Source organism: Hetaerina americana, unplaced genomic scaffold (assembly GCF_022747635.1).
Source record: "Hetaerina americana unplaced genomic scaffold, ioHetAmer1.1.p SCAF_3, whole genome shotgun sequence".
NCBI lineage: Eukaryota > Metazoa > Arthropoda > Insecta > Odonata > Calopterygidae > Hetaerina > Hetaerina americana.
Window position 1 is genome coordinate 31,290,838 of NW_027286874.1, and position 18,309 is coordinate 31,309,146.

Genomic DNA, 18,309 nt, shown 5'->3' on the forward strand with positions numbered 1-18,309 from the left:
GCAATGAATTATAACACGTACCAATGTAAATTGAGAAATAATTGAAAACATAGGGAAATATCCAGTCATGAAGATAGAGTATCATTAACTAAAGACCTGAATTCTATCCAAAAGTGGTACGAGACATGGGAGCTAGAATTAAACTTGAATAAATGAAGTAGTAGTAGTTTTAGGGGAGGCGACGGACAGCTAAGGTCATTTTCGCCAATGGGGATGGATGGGAAAGGGTGGAGAGAAACCCTGGGTCGGCATTAGCCTATTCTTATCGAAAGGCGCCAAAGGGTTCGCAGTTGAATGTCCCATCTGAGTGACGTCGTACCCACTCAAAGTGCCCTCCACAAGGCACCTCAAGTAGGGATCGAGATACCACTGAAAGATATTAAAAACCGCCAAGAGTTGAACCCGGGCCCCCAGGGTGAGAAGTCAGAACGATAGCCACCGCACCATCCGATCCCTCATGAAAAGATGTTACAATAAATTTTTGGAGGGAGAATATTTCACCCGAAAGAACACTATACAGGGAACCAGCATAGCAAAAGAAGAATCGGTAAAATACTTGGGTTTAACGATAACTAAGGATATGTCCTGAGAAAACACATTCGTTAGATTTAATCCTGCGTAAATTCGAGGCGTGCTTCATATCTGAGGATGTTTAAGGCATATTAACAGGTCCCGACTTACTATGGTAGATCAGATCACCAACCTAAAACAAAGGGATAGATTTAAAATGACGTTTTTTCCTCATACCATTAGAGATGAAAATAGATATGACAGCAATCGCGTAGGAGATAATTGGAATTGGTAGTGTACACATTATGTCGATATCTTGCATGTTCTTCCCTGCATTCCAATTTTTATTTAAAAGACAAATCCTTTTAAAAGTTCTACAGAACAATTTTAATATACCTATCCTGTAATTAAATATTATTACATGCAAGTACCTTCTTTCGTGCGATTAACGTTTTCGACTGCATGTTCAAACCAATATTTGTGTAGAGGTGACATGATTGGGCTTGTGCATGCATGGTTGGTGAACTAACACCCCCCGGCTAACGCCCTTGTAGTGGCTTGTGGGGTATTGGGTAGATGCAGATGTAGAAATGTGTAAAATACAAAGTTATTTTTAACTGTGGATAATATAAATATCGATATGGATATTTATAGACATCCATAATTTTTCACAAAGCCACGCCTTATGGTATTAAAATTGATAGTAGATACATAATTTCACCTTAAAATACAATTAAACCATGGGCATGAGAAAAAAGGGCACAAATACATTTGTGGCATGGAGGGTGAGGGGTGACGACACGGGGATAACTTTGCTTGCAGTTGGCCCCATGCACCGAAGCCCTCTCCCTCTAGCTATGACGAATTACCCTTTGGACCCCAAAACATTTATATAAACCGGGGGTCCCTGGGGAGAGGGAGTCACAATTATCCTATCCCGCGAGACGACGACCTCGTCAGACATGTATACCCTCCCTGCAGAGACGGCGACCACGTCAGACTTAGCCTCCTTGCCTCTGTGGCTCCCCACTTCATAACCCGAACCTGTTCTTGTAAGTTAGATTGTATATTATATAGCACACCTAAATAAATGGATTTCAACATAGACCGGGTGAATATGTCACTACGACGTAAATTGGTGCCAGGTGTATAAGAGGAAGAAATCACTGCTTATAGTCCTCTTTAATATTATAGTATGCATATTTAAGGCTTAACCAACTTTCAGTTCAGTTATTTACCACTGGAATTTGTAATACGTTTTCACTGTCATGGCTTCTCACGATCCTTTCTTCTCGTATTCTACCAATCCATTTATTTCTCTTCCTTCCGAACTCTCGTGCCGTTCATCAGCCCCAAAAAATTTGACTTCCGAAGTTAACCCTTTCATAAATTTCTTATCAGCCGAAGCACCGTCTATTGACCCAGGGGTACCTACGGCTAGCGCAACCCTCCCCCAACCGCCCACCGCAATTGGTAACCAAGCGTATCTTGTCCCTAATTTCAATGGAGATGACGATGCTGCCATTTTTCAGTTCTTGGAATGCCTGAAGATAGGTAGTCCCTGCTAGGTAGTAGCGCTTGGACGGAAATATAGACCCTTTGTATTACACGCTTAAGAGTCAGTGGCTCCGCAGCCGAATATGTTGATGCGTATCCTCATATTTTAGATAGTAACGAGAATTTCTCTGCTAATCCAAAGCGCAGATTCTCCCTGAAGATTTCCCCGATTGCTATTGAACGGATGTTCACCTCCTGCCTGCAACTCCCCCTCCAGCCTGTCAATAAATTCTCCACCAGGCTTCGTAAATTCTCGAGGCAGTTAAAAGAGACATTCCCGGATCCAAAATCGGATGCAACAACAGCCATTGTAAATCATAGGCTTTTAACACAATTTTTACTGGGCTTACCGGAGGAACTGGGTAGATTTTTCATAGCTAGGAACCCCAAGACCATTTTAGAAGTTGAACTTGCGCTGAATGAGGAAGCGAATGTTATGAATTACGCAAGCAGAGTGGCAGATGTTTCAAATCATTATTCGCTCCAATTCCAAATTAATTCCCTTCTCCCCCAACATGTCCTTCCAATCCCATTCTCTCCTGTCTCACTTACAGAATTTGGTCCCTTTTACGCCCAAAATACAGAAAATATTCATTCGATACCCCCAGATTATAAAGACTCCTTCTACGAGCCCTACAGATCATCACAAGCAAGCAGCCGTTCTTTCCCCAAACCACCTCCACCCCCTCGAAGATGCTAGAAGAGCGGCCGTTCAGGACACATTTCCCGTCATTGTCGCGCTAGTGCACGATGTTATTTTCAGTGTGGTGAAACCACGAACCATTCGAAGGGATGCCCACTGCTCCTTTATGGGTTGTGTCTCGTATCCGGACACCGTCCGATTGATTTCCAAAACAAAAATAATCAAGGAAACTTGCTGACCCCGACCACAAAGTCGGGGAGCCAGTAATCTTAGCCGTAACACCGGAGCCTGGTATGATCGTGGAAATAGAGATCTTTGGCCGAACGTAGGTATTTCTGGTGGACACCGGTGCAGCAATCACTATTTTTCATAGCCGAAATTTTGCATCAGTCAATTTAAAACTTGTTCCGTATTACACTCCCATTAAAAGTGCTTCTGGGCACACTCTGGCGGTCAATGGCCAGTGCTTGATTCCTTTCATCATTGACAGTAAAACATATCCTCATGACGTACTGGTAATAGATTTAGGTAATACGACCTATGATGGAATTCTTGGATAAGATTTCATGAAAACTTAAAGCTGCACGATACATGTAGACATTCAGAATTAATTATTAATGGCGCTCACCAAATACCGTTGAAATCAGATATCACTAAATTCCAACGATGTTCTTAATATCATTTGATGATGATTGCATCAATAGTAACACAGAGATTATTTACTCGGAGGACACATTGCCTTTCAGAATAGACAATTTAGAGCATCAGTTAAGCTCCGTCGACAATTTGTTACTGGAAGTTAAAGAAGAGGTACACGAATCGCATTCAGCCCCTTCCCTGGATTTCGAAATATTGCGGAATATTGCGGAATATTGCGAGATTCGAAGAGATCGGATTACCAGACGAGCGCATTAAGACTCAAGATCCCAAACGTGAGATGAAGGGAGACGAAACGCGTTCACAACAGAAAGCTACAATTGCAATGGAAATGGAAGGAGAGAGTAAGGAGACAGGCGAGGATAATGCTAGACCCATACTTTGGTGTGTTTGGGGTTTGATTCAGCCTCTGGGCGTACCGTAGTCTCATTATTCGAGGATGATTTTTCTAGTATTGAAGGTGGATTTGAAATGCTCTGTATTCAGGAAAGCGTTAGTCGTTGAAAACGTTCTTCTTGGAGGGAACAGTTAGAATGATTGCATGCTACCAGCAATTGCAAAGGAGTCAAATAAAGGATTCACGCCTATGAAACGTTTTAATCCCAGGGTTAAATATGAGATTTTTCAGATAGGGACGAATGTTCATGCAGAACCATTTAAGGAAGAAGGAACAATACCGACTATAAATGAGCTCCACAGTGAAAGGAACCAATTTTGGCCAGAAGAACTATCAGAGGAACCATTTTTGTCATTATTTGACTTTAGTTACGTGCCTCTGGGAGCCTTAGACTCATTGATAGCTCACATAACAGATTATTCCGATATTTTTGCTCATAGCAGACATCCTCTAGGCTGTATTTATGTGTTTAAGCTTGTGATCGAGGTGGGTGATGTAAAAATATTAAAAAAACCACCTTACCACATTCTCAGCGAACTACTCTGAATAATTACATATCGGAAATGATTGAAGGCATAATTTCACCTTCAATGAGCCCTTGGTCCTCACCAATTATTTCAGTAAAAAAGAAGTCGCCACCTGGAGAACTCGCCGAATATCGCCCGTGCATAGATTATCACGCGCTAAATGGATTAACAAAAAAGGAAGTATTCCCGCTGCCACACTTGGAAGACATTTTTGACCCTTTAGAGGCGCACGATATTTTTCTACGATGGATTTATGCAGCGGCTACTGGCAAGTAGAAATGTACAAGCAGAGCCGGGAATACAACACCATCAGCACAACTGATGGTCATTTCCAATGTAATCGCATGAGTTTCGGACTAGCGGATACCCCCTCCACATTTTCTCACCTTATGACAGAGGTTTTAAATGGACTCCTTTTGAATGGATGTATTTGTTATTTGGACGATATTTTGTGATATGATCAGGTGTGGCAAAGTCAAATCGTCGGCTTAGGCACAATCTTTGGCAGACTTCGTAAAACTTACTTAAAACTCAAACCGAAGAAGTGTCACTTTTTTAAGAAGGAGTAAAAGTTGTGGGATATTTCATTTCAGCAGACGTTTCATACAGCCGGACGTTGAAAAAGTTGAATGTTTAAAGAAATTTTCTAGACCGACGTATTTAAAAAACTGTCTAATCATTTATAGGACTAGGGATGTTATAGAAAGTTCACTCCTAATTTTACAAAGATTTCTAGTGCCCTTACCAAGTTAACACTTAAGGATTCGCACTTCTGTTGGGGGGATGAGCAACAAAATGCTTTTGGATTTCCAAGGCATTACTTTGCGACTCACCCTGCTGTAAATTTTCCTGACTTTTCAGTACCGTTTGTCCTCACCACTGGTGCTTCAAGTTGCGCCTTAGGTGGTATATTGTCATAAGAATTAGCGGATGGAGAAGATCCTGTTGCATACGCTAGCCGCCAATTACATAAAGCCCAAAAATCTTATTCGGCTAGAGAATTAAAATCCTTGGCTGTGATCGAGATAATAAAAAAAATCACGTTTACTTGTTGGCTCGGCATTTCACTCATTCCACAGTTCACAAGCCTTTAAAATGGTTATTTCGCTTAAGCACCCAAAGCCACGCCTTGCCAGGTGGGTCATAGAATAAGCGAGTATTCCTTCGACGTTAAATATCGCCGAGGAAAAGACAGCGATGCCCTTTCGAGAGTACCTGCTACCATAAATTCTCGTGATGAATTTTTTTAATAATCAGCTTTCGGCGATACATTTCGGTTACACGTCTATTTCGCACCATCAACGTGAACTATAATGCGCTCTAATTAAGCTACACACCATATGCATGCTTGCGGAGTCGGATCGGTTGCATCCTTTCGTCCCCCCACCTCCCCAATTATCCGACATCCTACGGTCGGCTCCACCTCGTCTGGATTCGGGGGTCGACTTTACCCTTTTTAAAATTAACAAAATTTTTCCGTTGTACAATATCACGAAGGTGCGACTGTTCACCGAATGGCAAACATGCCATTATGCTCAAGTCTGAGTCAACGTTCCTGGCCGTTAATCAAGGGGAGGATAGATTTATACACCTAGACCCAGATTATGGGAGCGAACGGCGGCCACTATGGAATTCGTTATACCAGCGTTTCAGAGTGGCAAAGGATGGGGTTTCATCGCCAAAAGTGGAAGTAAGTTGATCGATGCACTCCTGTTGTGATAATCCACGCCGAAAGTCGTAAAAAAAAATCGCACAAAAGTGTTCACGCGTTACCTCCATTTTTTCGAGTCACTGTAAACAACACAAGTTATGATCAAACGACATGATGTTCTGAAGAAAGTTGAGCATTAAACGGTTCAAACTTTCAGATGGAAACTTCAGAGCGCCTTGAGCACTTAGTGTTGTCAAGGCTCGTATATATATACACCATAAACACAGTAATCAACCCGAAGGTCGGTTTGGTAGGTGATGGTAGAGTTCACCCAGTACTAAGCCCGACGGCGTGTGAAATTCACAGATCAGGGTAGGGAGACTTGTCCCTGTACTAGTTATGGTTTCCCAGGAAGATCTGGTACCCGAAAAATCACATAGTTTGGGTGGAGCTGCAGGTGCCCAGACAGGCTTGCCCGGTAATCGAACCCGAGCCCTCCGGTCCAACGCTCTACCCCCTGGACTGCCGCGACCTATATATATATATATATATATATGTGTGTGTGTGTATATATACATACTGGGTGAACTCTATCATCACCTATTAAACTGACCTATGCGAGGTCTGTTAAAAAAAGGCCTTTTGTGTTCTTTCAAAAATTATTTATTTATTTATGAATATCTATTTTGTCCCCTTCAAATTAATACCCATTTGATATTATATACTTGTGCCATCGTTTTTTCCAATCCCCGAAGTACTTCACGCAATCATTTTTTGTGATCTTGTTCAGCTCCTCCTTCGATGCAGTTTTATCTCGTCAATCGTAGCGTAGCGTCGTCCTTCCATGGGCCTCTTCAGTATCGGGAACAATAGTAAGTCACTGGGGGTCAGATCTGGGGAATACGGTGGCTGTGGCATAATTAGTGTGTTGTTTTTGGCCAAACATTCGCGCACAAGTGGCTATGTGTGAGCTGGGGCGTTGTCATGGTGCAAAAGCCAATTTTTGTTCTTCCCCATATCCGGGCATTTGTGGTGGATTGCTTCTCGCAAATTGCACATAACTTGCTGGTGCTGCTCTGCAATCGAAAAAACTGTGAGCAAAATTTCACATTCGACCAAACTTGGCGCGCTTTTTCGGTCTTGGCTCGTACTGCAGTTTGCATCGGGATGATTAGCTTCAGTTTCCACATAATGACCATAAACCCATGATTCGTTACCAGTTATGACCCTCTGGAGCAAATTTGCGTCGTCGCGGACAGAGTCATTAGCAATGTTAATGCGTTGCTGTTATTGGTCCAAATTGAGCAATTTTGGTATGAATTTCGCGGCGACCCGTTGTCGCGGGGGACATAGGTGGGGAACGACGGGTCGATAAAGTATGAGGCATATCTTACTCTTTAAATACATTTATTGTCGAGACACCCACACGACATACAATAAGAACAGTAAAACCCTTGCATGACTTATAACAATTCACGTACACTCACGGAATAAGTCAGTAAACCTTGCTTGGTCTTCACGGTCGCTGGCCGGTCGCACTGGTAGCACGCCCTAATCAACGAACGGTCGCTGGCCGGTCGCACTGGTAGCACGCCCAAATCAACGATCGGTCGCCGGCCGGTCGCACTGGTAGCACGCCCTAGTCAACGATCCTCTACACGGCCGCCGGCCGGTCGCACTGGTAGCACGACCTAACTAACGATCCTATGCGAGGCAAGACACAAGACTCAAGACTACTCTCCCTTAGGCATGGGGCCCTCCTTATATACCGTCCTTAGCAGGTGCGGTACTCGTTATTCATCCTTAAGGAGTGACGTCGAGGCGAGTCCGGCCTTGACCATTGCCCTGTGAGGGTGAATGAGGGTTAGGGTCCCGTGGCCCCCCACAGGTCGGATGCTGCACGTGGGACACACGTGCTTTGCAGGATGCTGCGAGTCCGGCCTTGACCATTACCCTTGTGGGGGTACATGAGGGTTAGGGTCCCGTGGCCCCCCGCAGGCCGGATGCTGTACGTGCGATATGTCCTTGCGACATCACCCCGGTTTTCAAAGAGACATGGCAACACTAATCATAATACATGATACTATACAGAACAGAATACAGACCAATGAACATGAATGCAAAAAAAAAATACATACATATATATAACATTCAATAAGGACAGACCCACTTGCTGGGGTGCAAATACAGATATTTTTACAAAAAGAGGGAACAAGGGTGCCTACATCTATTATACAGGAAATTTAGGTGCATGGATTGCATGTGAAGAGTCTTGTGCGACGTTACCGACACGGGGGGGGGTAATGAGTGTCACCGTGTGCTGAACACCCGGATGCCAATATAATGGTCCCATGCCCTGAGATATCAGAAACACTATATTTATCGGGACATTGGAAAGTTCACTTCGTAACCTTGCTTACGCTATTCGCCGGGGTGCTCGCCTTTCACGTGCACAGCAAAAGGAGGAATTGCTAACCTAAGTTAACAATGTTGCTTTATTTTGGTGATGACACCGAGAAACACCGCGATGTTGCATGAGTTGGCGCTAAAGGTTTAGGATAGGATAGGCGGGAGGACAGATCAGGGTAATGCCGTTTGAGAACTGCAAAGAGTATTCAGCCGGTAGGCGAACAAATCGTTCACGATTTGCGGCCACACCTGAGTAAGGTGAGTCGGAATGCATTATTATGGCCTGCTGTGAGCCGTTTGCACGTGTCGGGAACGATGACCAAGAGTTCAATTCTTCCCGGCTGGCGTAACACTCTCGTTTGGGCCACATCGTAGAGGGAGATATCACCCCCGCTAGTGAACCCAATGAAAAATAAGTACGACGGCAGTCTCTTGGCGACGTCTCTCGCACTGTCCCTTAGACGTTTAGGAGGGAGAATGGACGGGGTTAATTTACCAATCTCAGCCAACTCGCTGATATTTCTCAGTGGTTGTCCATCACCATGAATTTCACGGATAAGACGTGAAATTGCGAGGAAGGTGGCGTGCAGAAGGCTAACAATTTATTGGCGGAGTTTTATTTGTGTGATAGCGTGAGCAAGGGCATTATTATTTTATTCAGAAGATGATTTTAGGGCTTGAGGAGCTTTTAAGGTTGCGTTAACATGATATTGTGTCTCTGTATATGGCTAAGGCATTAGGGAGAAAGGTATATCTGACATCGAGGGGACGTTCAGATTCGCTGGCCAATCTAGAAATCTGCTTCGACAGCGATTTAATTTGATCGTCGGCGGCTGTACCCGTAAGTGATGCAATCCATAATCTAAAATATAAATAAACCTCAGAAAGTCTTAACCTATAAATTTTCTTCCACACAAGGGAAAGTTCGTGCTTCAACCATCGTTCGTATTCACTAGGAATGTTCCACCATGTTGAAGATGTATTAAACTTCACTCGACTGGTCACTTGTGCACTTAAGTCAGTGAAGACACGCGTTTGAGCCTCCACTGCACTGGCGGCTTCATAAATTTGTGGAATGCACAATCCATCCGCCGGTAGCAAGGTGAAGCTGTTTCTTGGTGTAAATAACAGTTAAGTTCTCACTGAGTTCACTAATAGCACTGAGTTCCACACATACACAGCCGATCGATTTTCGGGATCTTGTATCCTTTATTGTCTCTACAAGAACCATATTCACATAAACCTTATCTTTACTAATTACTAACATATGTTACTAAACAGATGGTGCCATGGAGGGCTTCGTGGTATGGAGGAATAATTTTCAAATGGACAATATTCCTCGGGGGTTGTGACAGATAGAGTCTATCCTATGCCTTTTCTCGTCAATTGGGTCAGTGGCGGGCCTAATTTAATGTCCCCGTGGACAAATATATCCGCAAATTCACTTGAAAATTTCTTTAAAGGTTCGAGGGCATTGGGATGCACGGAGCTTAGTTCGAACAAGGAAGTCAATTCACCGTCCTTGGGCGATTCTGGCCATATTTCAACATCGCTTGACTCCACTATATTAACAATGGGAATTTCTGTACTCTTTTTATGAATTTCATATTCCATATGGGTACCTCGCTTTAGTGCCTGGATGTCATTACTAGGATTAGAAAGGAGCAGAGGGACTGAACCATCATCGCAAACGGAGGCGAGAATCGGTAAAATACATACATCATGGAACCCTTCAAAAATTGAAATCTCTTTGCCTGAGAAATTGGAACATTGAACTTGTACTAACACAATTGAATGAGGAGGTACTTTAATTGCTCTTAAGGTAGTGGCTCTTTGGGTCTCAAAATCTTGCGTATAGGAATCTTGCTCATCTATCCCGCGATTTCGCCCATCGCTCTCTAGCGTACAGGAAATCCTATCATCTGTCCCGCTAAGGCGCTCTTCTTCCACTACAATCGAACCCTTTTCTAAGTCTAGTGTGCACGAAAGACCCTCAGGTGCCCCACTAAACAGATCTGTTTGGACATCCCTTAATTTTGGCGTACAGGAAACCCTATCATCTGTCCCGCCGTCGCCAGTGATTCCATTTATGTCGCCATCAGTGTTCCTTTCGGAAGCGTCCAAGACACGCACTGGGGCTTCTAATTTGTCCTCACTGAACCCCTCTTCAATAGGTCCTAACAGATCGACAATTACAGTCGCAGTACCTTCTTCGCTTTTAACGCTATCCTCATTACTTTTTGCTTCCAATAAATTAAAATCTACATCAGGCAAAGTCGAACTACATGGATTAAAATTAAAATTATTATGTGTAAGGGGTTCTGATTCATTAAAAGAGATTAGATCATCGGTTACAATTGGAAAAACCGTTGATTTTTTGTTATTGGATTCAAGCCTAGTTTCATGACCGTCGCAAACCTTTAGTTTCCGATTTTCCAACGATATGCTACTTCCATTTCGCACCATAAAATCCAATCCAAGTATGCCATCATAGTCAGGGGAATTCCCATCTATTATCAAAGCGTCATGGAGGTATAATTTATCATCAATTTCGAATGGCACTTGGCATTGCCCGATAATTTTCAGCGGATGCCCGGAGGCACTTCTTACAGGTGTGTCATATCGCGAAATTTTGAGGTGGTCAAAGGGGAACCATTTCCGATGAACAATTGTTACTGCAGCACCGGTATCGACAAGAAATTTATGCAGTACTCCTAATACCCTAACGGAAACTGTCATTCCTGCTTCTGGCGTCACGGCCAGTACTAACTCGTTCCCGACCTGTGGGTCGGGTTCTACACGTTTCCCGAATGCTTATTTAAGGCATGATTACGGCAATTAATTGGAAGATGTCCTGTCTGATTACATACACCGCATCTTATCAAGGGGCAGTCCCTGGATGCGTGAGTTTCCTCGCCACAATTAAAGCATTTCCGTGTCTTGTCGCGGCAGTTTCTAGCGATGTGTCCAACTTTTTTACAGTAATAGCACTTGCGGGCATCAATAGGGGGCCGTGGATCGGGGGTATTCTGACGCTGCAGTCTGGGAGCTTGGAATGTGGTTGGCTGCATAGCATAGATGTTATTAGGATAACCGCCATCTCCGTGGGTGACTTGGGGTGGGAGACCATAATTTGCGGGGTAGGGGTACATTCCAAAATTTTGAGGGGAAAGAGCTTGAGCTTGACGTGCACGGTTATCACGTAAACTCGGGTTTGTCGCGCAGTAGCTTAAATGCTCTGGGTTGTGATGGGAAAAGAAGTTTGATTGTGGGTGTGGGATTGCGCTCATGTTGTGCAGACTGGAAGGAGGAGACTCTCTTACAGAATGGGCTAGCAAATTCACGTCCTTATTCATGGATGAATAATTCCTTGCGTTAGCCTCTTCTAAACGCGCGAATTCTTCGGCTTCTAATACATTTCTCGGATTTCGCACGGAGACAAAACGGCCAATCTCCGCTCTAAGACCTGCCAGAAATTGGGTCAGAAGTCTCTCTTCAATCATTACCTTTATTGCCTCGGAGTCGGGTTCATTAAATGACGAACGGAGTTTCCTTGCAATCCCCCTTAACCGGGTGGAATAGTCGCAAACAGATTCTAAGGGCATTTGCAAGCAACTAGTGAACATTTTTTCTAGTGAAACCTTGGAAATTTTAGGAGTAAAACGTTCCTTCATATATCTTGAAAAGTTTTCATATGATTCAATGACATGGGGATTATAGTTAGCAAATTCGGCGGCCGTTCCACTTAGACGTAGGCGGGCTGCACCTAGTGTTTGGGACTCGTTCCAATAGCTAAAATGACTCACTATCCTAATCCGTTCTAAGAAGGTATCTATTGTAGTGTCGTCTTCTCCACTAAAGCAGGGGATCAATGAAATTTGAGAGCCGAATATGTTAGATGGGGGAATTGGGTTGGGGGGTGCCGGTTCCGATCCCAAAAGGCCGTCAATACTATTTACAGAAGGTGTAAAATCCATAACATTTACGGGAGGCGGGGGAGTCAGTTCCCATCGAAGGGGAAAGGAGCGGGACGCATCCACGATTGACGACTCCATGGCTACAGAGATATATTACAAATGCTTAATACAATATCAACCCGTCGCGGTCCGCGGTCAATGCCAGGGAGAACCGTTCTAGAGGAAACCCATTTCCAAGGAAATGGAAAACGGTTCTCGAATCACGAAAAGAACGTATCTTAAATTTTTATATACCCTATTCCTTATTATTCCTTTTACTCTGGTGCTCTCGGACATTGACAGAGACCCCACACACCTGACACCAATATGTCGCGGGGGACATAGGTGGGGAACGACGGGTCGATAAAGTATGAGGCATATCTTACTCTTTAAATACATTTATTGTCGAGACACCCACACGACATACAATAAGAACAGTAAAACCCTTGCATGACTTATAACAATTCACGTACACTCACGGAATAAGTCAGTAAACCTTGCTTGGTCTTCACGGTCGCTGGCCGGTCGCACTGGTAGCACGCCCTAATCAACGAACGGTCGCTGGCCGGTCGCACTGGTAGCACGCCCAAATCAACGATCGGTCGCCGGCCGGTCGCACTGGTAGCACGCCCTAGTCAACGATCCTCTACACGGCCGCCGGCCGGTCGCACTGGTAGCACGACCTAACTAACGATCCTATGCGAGGCAAGACACAAGACTCAAGACTACTCTCCCTTAGGCATGGGGCCCTCCTTATATACCGTCCTTAGCAGGTGCGGTACTCGTTATTCATCCTTAAGGAGTGACGTCGAGGCGAGTCCGGCCTTGACCATTGCCCTGTGAGGGTGCATGAGGGTTAGGGTCCCGTGGCCCCCCACAGGTCGGATGCTGCACGTGGGACACACGTGCTTTGCAGGATGCTGCGAGTCCGGCCTTGACCATTACCCTGTGGGGGTACATGAGGGTTAGGGTCCCGTGGCCCCCCGCAGGCCGGATGCTGTACGTGCGATATGTCCTTGCGACACCGTGCCATGTCTAAATCATAGGTAAAAATCGAATGGTACAGGCCAATATATATGTTTAAGTCCTCAGCACTCAGTCACTCTAACGGTGATTCAACGATTGGCCAATACTATTTTCTTCACTTCATCAATGTTTTCGTCTGCTGTCCACGTGCTCGGGCCTCCGGAACGCTCTTCGTCGTTCACATCTTCTCGGCCCTCTGAGAACATTTTGTACCCCCGATAAATGTCGCTCCGGTCCAAGGTAGCTTCTCCATATGCCACAGTCAACATTCGGAATGCGTCCGGGCACTTAATTTCGTTTTTCACACAAAATTTGATACAAATTCTTTGGTCCATTTTTTGGAACAGGCAAAAATCGAAGACAAGCCGAAACACGTCCTAGCAAAGTAGCTGTTTCGGCATGATTGAGAGACGTAAGTGCCAATATAACTCCACAAAAAAGCTCGAAAATCAAATATACGTAACCCGCCAAAATTCAAAACTCGCGATACTTTTTGAACAGACCTCATATATATTCATATATATATGTATGTATATACACATGTACATACATACATGTATGTATGTATGTGTATATGTATGTATGTATGCATATATGTGTATATATATATATATACATATATATATATATATATATATATATATATATATATATATATATATATATATACACACACACACACACACACAAATATCCGCATATCTTTCACGTTATGATAATTAACTAGCTTTTAGGCAAAAGAAATAATAAATAAAATATACCTAAAAATTATTTAATAATTGATTGATTTGTTAAAAATTCGAAACTTTAAATGAACTTTGAAATGAAAAACTTAAACACTGAATAAAGTGGGACAAGCAGGATCTCCTTAACTGCATTTTCTAAATTGAAGTATAATTACAATGGTTCAGGATAGCCGTTTGGTAATTGGTGAGTATAAGTATTATTCATCCCACATCATTGCGTGGGAGTAAAACTTGTATATATTAGGAAAAGAATTAATGTTGCCTAAACGTATTGGGTATGGGACACTTATCTTTGGTAAAAATAGAGGAGATAGCCTGGAAATGAGTTAGTAATCAAATAGTGCGTATTGAATACACTATCGAATAAATATGAAATATTTAGTATATTTGAGAGAATATATGAGGGTTAGATCAACAACTATATGAAATAATGGTTTTGGGAGACAAAGGGCTAAGAAATTTATGGGCGAATGGGGTGGAAGAGACTATCAAGACGAGGGATATTCCAAAAATTAGGAACAGGATAGCACTGATGAAATAACTTATGAATGTAACATAGGCGAATAACGTTTTCGAGTACAGGGTAGTACGGAAATTAGTCTAAGAAAGTTTTTGGAATTAATCTACACTGATTTTTTAAATTTTTATTTCAAAAGAGAATTGCGTGAAGTGTGTATGATATGGGCTCCAGCCAAACAACGGAGCACTCGCCCGTTAAGGTGTCGAGCTCATTCCAAGAAGATGATTCATGGAATCATTCCATGATCTCGCGATCTTTGTGATTTCTAGGAAAACACACCTACTATGCTAATGCGATCAAACAGCTCAGTCGTATTATCATTTATAATTGATTTAACTACTTGGGCAATTTACTAACAATACTCTTGAAAATACGAAGTAACTGCAATGCTGAAGATGTGAACACCAGTTTGGCCCTTTTTGTTGCACGACCGTAAATTCTTCCTTTCAACCAGCTGTCAATTATCCATGCGGCTTCCGCCAGTTCATTCACACCGACGAACTTGACCGCCTATGCCTAGACATAGACCGAGCTTGCAGGGCCGTGCGGGTGAGTGGCACCAGTGAGGAATTTGGAGTCCCGAAGGGGTGAACACCCTCTTGACGGCGCCTTGGGTTTGGGAGACGGGGGTAAGCACGAAGGACAAGGTAAAAGGAGGTAAAGGCAAAAGGAAGAGGCAAGTTTGGGAGGACGTGAGAAGAGGGTTTGCCCAAAATAAAGTGGAAATTCTTAAAGAGGAATGACGTCTGTGACGCAAATGAAAAGTCAGACAGGGAAGTGACAGAGAAATATTTCAGACAAAAGAATATTTTTTATAAATTATTTAACATCTATTTAAAAGAAACACTGCAAGACGAGCGGAAAAATACGTACAAATGCCGTCGAATAAAATGATTTGCTTTACTAGGAAATTAGAGTCGAGGAAGGCCGATTTACCCATTTATCAAATTGTGGTGGGAAACTTTCCACCGCGTAATATTTCGGAGGGCCAACCTTTTGCTAGCATGAATTTCTCCCCTTTCGGATGGGGAAAGACGCGGATGGGAAAAGCGGAAGAGCCACGGTGAAATGACTGAGTACGAGAAAAGTGAAATGGAGCCTTGAGGCCTGAGGATGTATTTACGTAGGGAACTCAAACTGGCGGTGATATTTTAAAAACTGTTAGTGACAGATATCTTAATTAAAGTCAATGCCCGCAGTGAAACGTAAGGGGCACCAGCTGCTTTATCGCGATTGATTATATCAAGTCTTGTGGCGTTGGAGAAATATAGAAGACAAAATCTTATAGACAGAGTAGTTGCTTCCTCTAGGTGATGGCGCCGTCACAATATTTTAATTGTCACAACGCAGTGACAATTATAACTTCATGTTACATCCCCTTAGAAATAGCGTCTCCTATTATTTGTGGCGGCTCGTGACTCGACAAAATGGCCTCTAACCTCCATTTTCTCCGATTTCCAGTTTCTTACTTGATGCATGGAATGAAAATCGAAACGGATCCATTCCATTTGATGGAGTTTCACTGAAGACTCGGTAAGTTTCATTCCCTATTGAATGAGGAAGGATGTGTGTAAAAGATGCTTAAAATGCGAATGCATTACCGGAGTGCGTGTTAGGCAAGTGAATAGTGAGTTCGGATACTGACCAAAATGCCCGGGCTTCAAGCCTGGATGGCTCTGGCTACCTTCATTTTTGCCTAACTTTGTGACTTTTTGTAACGGGGGAAGAAACCGGCAGCTGATGAGTGGATTTCATAATTTCTAGGGCTGAATTACACATTGAGAGGATGAGATTACTCTCAGATATCAAATAAAATGTTGGGTTATTACTGTGATATAAATGGATTATCACTCGAGTGCAGCATCCTCCAGAATAACCAGTCCAACTGACGGTATACGATACGTATATGCGAGTACAATGAAACTGTAATACTTCTATGTGAAAAAATATTGAAATTTGCTTGTAAAAAATTATCTAATATGAGTATGCATATTGAATTGAAACACGAATTGCGCATTCGTAACATTTTGAATATTATATGCAAATCGATGTCAGCGTACAAATTTGGGAGAGCACCAGAAACAAAGGAAACGATGGAGAACACTCGTGAAACAAGTCCCTTCGCAGAATCACAGCAACATACCATTTGCAAAAAAATGAGACGAAGTCCGACTTATCTCATGAATTATGATGATATCTGTGGACGTGAGAAAAAAACTTCCTTCGAGGGAACGCGCAATTGTTCAGTAATTGCATCACGATTAAGACGTCGGCTGTGAAATGGGGATTAATTTACGGTCGCGGGAGATTGCTTCCAAGGGCTTTCGTATTACCCATTCATGGTTGGCAGCAAAAGCGGGGGAGATGATGGAGGGGGTATAGTGTTGGAGCGGCGGAAGGGGGGGAGGAGAGAGCGAGAAGTGAAGCGCCACCTACTCTCGAAATGCGTCGTGCTGAGCGCAGCGGGAGGCCCCCTGCCGGGACAATTAACAACCAGCTCCTTTCTCTTGTTCCACCCAGTTCGTATACGCCCAACTACTACACTTAGTGGCCCTCCGCCGGCGATCCCCGTCACTCACAAGCGACACTCAAAGTCAACCACTCCAACCAGGTTACGCAGTGCGTGCAATATTCCCTGGAGCACGCGATACTTAATTTGAACCCTTTGAGGAAGGTCATTAAAGGAAACAATTAAACGCACTTCCATTACTGATCCATCTCCAATGAAATGAAAGCTATGTATCAAATGTTGCTCGTTGATAGGTAACACTTCATCACATGAACTGATTGAAAGAAATTGCAATATCAGTTACTGAGTTAGAAGCATTAGAAGAATTTTTGAATCTAATTAAATATTATACCTAATCCTCTAATTTAAAATGCTATTTTAAACACACAGATATAATGTCCTTTATTCCCGCGTGTTAAGGATCATGCCACAATATTTATCGACACACCTTAGTTTGCATGTCTGAGATCAAAAATAAGAAGCAGTAAGAGGAGAATTTTATCCATTTAATCATGAAGTTCATGCCAATCAGCGTTATAAAACTCCACCTTGCGACTCATTGAGAGCCATCTGCCTCTGGCATTTAAAAGTACTTGCTGCATTAATCCTCAATAAATTAACCTAAAATAATGATGAAGGTAATCCAATATATATTATTATTGCTTGTTGTTATTTAGTGGTACCTTAACCAAACAGATGATAACATTTGGTATTGTTAAATGAAAACCCATCAAAGAGAGTTTGCATTTCAGAAAAACGAATGATTTTCCTGCAAAATAGTAATTCTAAAAAGATATAATCTTTCAAGATATTCTCCGTACCCCATTCATAAGACATCAGATAATTAAAAAATCATATTTCAATTAGTAGATATAATGATACGAACAACCTCTCTCCTATATGATATATATAGTACAAGATAACTTACTATATTACTAAATAAAATTTAACAATCATATTTATCGTCTCAGAGAGACTGCAGGATTCGAGGAGATGCAATGCGAAGATAACAACCGGTATTTCCGAAAGGCTTGCAATATTCAATAATGCTAATCAAGGTCTGAATTTTTTTCCTCGAGAGGCATAATATCTCTGAGTAACTTAAGCGATAGTTTTATAAGATAAAATATTTCCATTATGAAATTTAGAGGTGAGAAATGATCTGATATGATATCACAACTTAATATGCTACATTATTCGA

The 18,309-nt window shown here is 42.7% G+C and overlaps 1 long non-coding RNA gene across 1 annotated transcript in view; it reads left to right on the forward strand.

The window, feature by feature from the left end:
- Positions 1-18,309, forward strand: part of LOC139690111 (uncharacterized) — a 142,098-nt gene that overhangs the window by 80,701 nt on the left and 43,088 nt on the right. The window contains exon 2 of the long non-coding RNA XR_011701450.1: positions 16,061-16,132. This is a non-coding gene — a long non-coding RNA (uncharacterized lncRNA). The remainder of the gene's footprint in view (positions 1-16,060; positions 16,133-18,309) is intronic.